This window comes from Vidua chalybeata, chromosome Z (assembly GCF_026979565.1).
Source record: "Vidua chalybeata isolate OUT-0048 chromosome Z, bVidCha1 merged haplotype, whole genome shotgun sequence".
Taxonomy (NCBI): domain Eukaryota; kingdom Metazoa; phylum Chordata; class Aves; order Passeriformes; family Viduidae; genus Vidua; species Vidua chalybeata.
In genome coordinates this window covers 14,145,208-14,150,172 of record NC_071570.1, presented here as the reverse complement: position 1 = coordinate 14,150,172, position 4,965 = coordinate 14,145,208, and the positions used below count along the sequence as shown (strand labels likewise).

At 38.9% G+C, this 4,965-nt stretch overlaps 1 long non-coding RNA gene across 1 annotated transcript; it reads right to left on the bottom strand.

Moving 5' to 3' along the window:
• Positions 1–1,641: 1,641 nt before the first annotated feature.
• On the bottom strand, positions 1,642–4,440 carry LOC128802477 (uncharacterized). Its single transcript, XR_008435455.1, has 3 exons — positions 4,330–4,440; positions 3,019–3,426; positions 1,642–1,878 (listed from the first exon to the last, which is right to left on the bottom strand). It is a non-coding gene; the product is annotated as an uncharacterized LOC128802477 (long non-coding RNA).
• Between the last annotated feature and the right edge of the window lie 525 nt (positions 4,441–4,965).

Below are 4,965 nucleotides of genomic sequence, written 5' to 3'. Positions count from 1 at the left end.
GGGACCTGAGATGTTAGAAGAAGAAATATTTAGGTGGGAGGAGATGATGAAGTAGCTTTTGGCTGGACTTTTCTTGTTAGCCATAGACTGAACCAAATTCTCCTGCAATAGAGACTGCATTTTAGGGGGATGCAGTGGTGACCCAAGGAGACCTGTTTCAGCAACCACCAGCACAGGAATGGCAAGAACAGAGGAAAGCTGAGGAGGGAATAGTGATGCCCTCTGTCTTCAGGAAGAAGATGATCTCTGTTCTTGGACCCTTGGCTCCAGGGAAAAATGGGGGGGACTGTAGTCCCAAGATGAGAAGCTGAACTGTTGTCTCTTTTGGTCCTTGGCAAAGCATCCTTAAAGGAGCCCTATGAGCAGTCTGTCCATGCATGGTGGTGAGAGCACTGGCAGATTTTCTCCGGGCGGTTGCCATGTGTGACATGGAAACACAGGAGGTGACAACTGTGTTTCCTGGAGGGTCTGTGGTGCAAGAGAGACTCCTCTCTCCCTTGATGGACTGAGTATTGATTATCTGAAGAGTGGCAACTTGATCAGGAATCCCGGGTGATGTCTCACTGTGGTTTTTGTTGGAATTGGGTGGGAGGAGGAGTGTTTTAGAGGGTCTTCATCCTGGATTTAGTGTGTATGTCTTTTATAGCAGTAGTAGTTTTAATAAAGTCTTTTTCTTTGTTATTAATTTTGGGCCTGCTCTGTTTCTGATAACATCTCACAGCATTTATTTGGGAAAGTACATTTTCATGGGGGTGCTGGCATTGTGCCAGTGTCAAACCATGACTATATATATATATATACATACATATATATATATATATATATATACACATAATTACATCCATGTAAACATAGACATGTACATGAGATAAGAAATACTGATCTGTTTAATTCCCAGGCAGGGCATTCAGTGAACCTGAAGGGTTGGGAAGAGAACCTTATCCAGAGGTATTAAACTTTTAGTTTATGCTATGATCCATTTAACTCAAACCAAAGTAACCTTACTTTTTTTTTTTTTTTCCTTCCTTTTCCCATTCCAAATGATTATTCAAAATGCATGTTAACAGTCTGGTTAAAAACGCTCCTTTTAAGAGCATCAGATGCTAGGAAATGCTCTTGTCTTCTGTTTTCAGCATTTTATATCTTCTGTTCTATAGTATAAATGGCAAACTGCAACTGGCACCTGAAAAATAGTGTTAAAATGCATTGAAAGTATTGGCATGACATTGATAAATGCAAACAGCTTGCTGGAAGGCATATCACCTTCATTTAGATCATCTGTTTGAAAATGTGTGTATCTGTGAAAAGAGACATATTAATGTAGCTTTTACCACAACATAAATACATGGACAACAATTCAAATTAAATAATAAATATCTGTTGATATCTTAAGAGGAAAAAAGCTCCTGGAGATAGTTCTGTAATTAAGACTCCAAAAGACCTTAACTTGTTAATCAAATGATAAGGAAATGGCGGAATATTCTTCTTGCAGATTGAGTTCCTGTTTCTTTTTTTTTTCCAAAGTTTTATACAAAAATAAGGCAACATATATTGCTTCCTTTTATTAATCAATTTGATTTTATTAAATGCAAAATCAGGGGTAAAAGTGACACCATATTAACTGATTCAAAGTTATGCTTTAGACATTTTGTGGATTTTTTTCATAAAAGTAACTCTGTCCATTTCTGGGGCTATATGATTCAATCAGGTGGGTGGGGCTTTTGTTCCCTGTGGCCTCGGGCAGCTGGGAAGCCCGGCTAGCGCTGCCTTTTGTAAGACTGCGGCTGCCACGTGCACGGACGCTCCAGGGCTGAGGTGTTCGCCTCACTGCTGGTGCGGAGCGCTCTGGCGTGGGTACACAGCTTTCGTAGCCTTACGCTGAGAGGAAGCAAAGGGACAAGAGAAGGCACATGTTGTCTGCAGGCCTGAGAGATTTTATTTCCCGTGTGGTTGCAGCGATGGCTGGAGCGACCGCTCCTGGCACAGCACAGGGCAAAATGGCCAATGGACAATGAAAGCATTGGGTTAAATAGGGGGTGGGCGGATAGGGGTGGAAATCCCCCTCGCCCAATAGGGACAGACAACAGGGGAGTGACAGGGGAGTGACAGGGGAGTGCTGTGGATCACAGCAACCTATGGGAACATAAGAGAGGGACAGAGCACATTCTGGGACAAATAGGAATGCAAATGTGGGGTGATTGATACAGAACTTTTAAGAAGAATCAGGGAGTGGCTACAAGATTGACATGTAAGAGCTCCTGTGGTAAGTGACTTGGAGCGAACCATTGTGGGGGAAAATAGGGGTACAGAGGACCGACTTAACTAACATTTATTAAAATTTCTAACTGAACCAACCCAGCATACAACAGGTGGGTTTAAACACCCATGTTTTTAAATATGAGACTATATTTTTCCACTTTTCCTCTGTATACACAAGTCTGCACACTCACATGCATCAAAAGATGCTTAATGAGTATGGAGATGAAAAGCCACTGGGATTTGCAATAAATTAATGCAGAATATAAGAAATTACAAAAATATTTTGGTTGTGTTTTGGTGAAAAGGATTTTCTAGTTTATATATATACTTGGTCCTTTAGCTTATTAGATGGGAGGCTGACATGATGTTTTACATTTATAGATTGGAGGCAAACAAGCTGTGAACTTATCTTCATCCTTGAGTCTGGTTAAAGAGAGCATGAAAATATATTGTACCTTTGTCTAGGTACAAAGGGCAAACTGTGAGACCATGTAGATATCTTAGGTGTGGTTCACATTGGGTCTGGCCACCACGAAAAAAGCTGTAATCACTACCAGACTAAGATTTTTGTACAGTGAAGATTTTGTATATACCAGATTAAAATTTTTGTATAGTATTGGAGCTTATATAGAATGGTGATATGTCTATATTTTCTATTTTAATTTAAAGCTCTCCATTACTGTTTTTCAAATATATTATATTCTTTTCCACACACCATTCTCTCTTTTCCCATTTGAATTACCCCTACATCCTACTTACTGGTGAGAAGGGGAAAAGATGTGTCATTCAAGGATGAAGAAAATCCTAGCAGGACATACTCAGAAGTTACATCTTGCTCTTCAGCTGGTGCACAGCAAAATGAAAGAGTCAGTGGTTCACTAGGAGAATCCAAAAACATCCGCTGTGATGTAGTCCTCAGGTTTTATGAAAGAACACTGAAGCCAATAAATTCAGATATTTCTACACCACTTCATGTGTATAGTGGTGTTGGTTTGGTCCCACAAAATAATCATTGGTTGGCTTCTTTTTTTAACATACCAAGTAATACTCTCAGGTTTCAGGGTAAAAACAACATATAAAACCCTGTTTCATCGAGTCTTGTAATTTCAGATTGGAAAATAATCTGGTGTGATGTCCCATATACTTTAAAGGGAAGTCAGAATGTTTCTGTAAAGCAAAGAATAAATTAGTTAAATAGCATTTCTTGTTATATTAAAAATATTCTAATTCAAAATTTTGTTTTAGTCAGTCTAGATAAAAGTATCTGTTGTTTTGTTACCACTTAAAACTAAGCTTTTACATAAATCTGCTGAATATTCATATGTTAGAGGTATTTCAAGAAAAAGGGCTTAGTCAAGTGGAGTTAATTATTTTGTTGCAAGTAGGTTGGGCTCAGTTGTTTCTCTGCTATTTGTAAACCCAACCTTTTATCCATGGGTATCTGAAGGACATGGTGGGGGGGAGGGTCACTGAGGATAGGGCTGGTTATGTGTCTAGTGATTCTTTCCAGTTCAGTAAGAACTTGAATATCCAGCTACAGCTTCCTGCTAAAAGACCTCTAATTTTAGCTCAAAAAGAAGTCTGTAGGTTGTAAATTATGTATCAGAGTTCCATAGGTGTTGAAGGTTATTAGAGGGAAGCAGTCACAATAACAAGGTTGGGATTTATCCCTTTTGTTTTTCTTTTTCCCCTAAAAGGAGCCTTATAGAATTTTATTCTAGGGCCATAACTCTTTCAGCTAGAATACAATAAAAAATTTGGCTAAAAAACCCTGAGTACTTTTTTAAAGGTACTTCTTAAATAATTGCTTTGGAGTATTTTGCTAAGTGCCTAGCTTTTAGCTTCAATTACCTGATTGTTGTGTGATCTTTGTAGGAATATGTTTATATTTTTCTTTTATGTCATCAAAGATGTGCTTTTATGGGGCAGAAACAAAGATTCATGTGACCAAACTGTTCTCCACAATTTAAGATTCTTCTTCAAAATATGTAGGTCTATGCTCATATTGGTTGTGGCAAAGATTTAAGATGGAACCGGAAGCATGCCAAAATATAGCAAAGATACATAAACCTGCTTTTCAATTAATGGTCGGAGCTGGGTCACTTCCAGTGTCCATGCTATCTCATTTAGAGCTTGTTGTCAACCACGTGCTGGATATTTTGGTGGAAACTGGTCCGTGAAGCACTTCTGCAAGGAAAAAATATTCTGTGATTGCCTGTAGTTTTGCAGTACACCGACTTCCCTTCTGGAGTAAGGGTGAACTTGCTGTAATAACCACAAAACAACCTTGAATAACTGAAGAAATACAATTGGGTGCTAATGATATATTAAAATAACTTTCAAAGAGCACACTCAGACTTCCACTGGAAAAAAGCAACTGTCAAAACATTGAATTTTCATGTAGTCAAATTTTTCATTTGGCATTTACAACTGCTGAAATACAGGAATAGCAACCATACTTTATTGATCAATGCAAGCTGCTGAAATGGCACTAGCACAACGAGATAAAGTGCCAGCATGAGAGAGAACGAACACCAGCCATTGGGTACACTGTCTTAGCTTTCCACAAAATATAGGGTTAGGGTCACCAAGAGGAGAAGCTTGCTTTTCCAGAAGAGAGTGGTGTTGACATTCTTCATAAAGGAACACTGCCAGTGGTTCCCTTCTCCTTGTGTCAAGGAGGATGGTATTATCACCAACACCAAC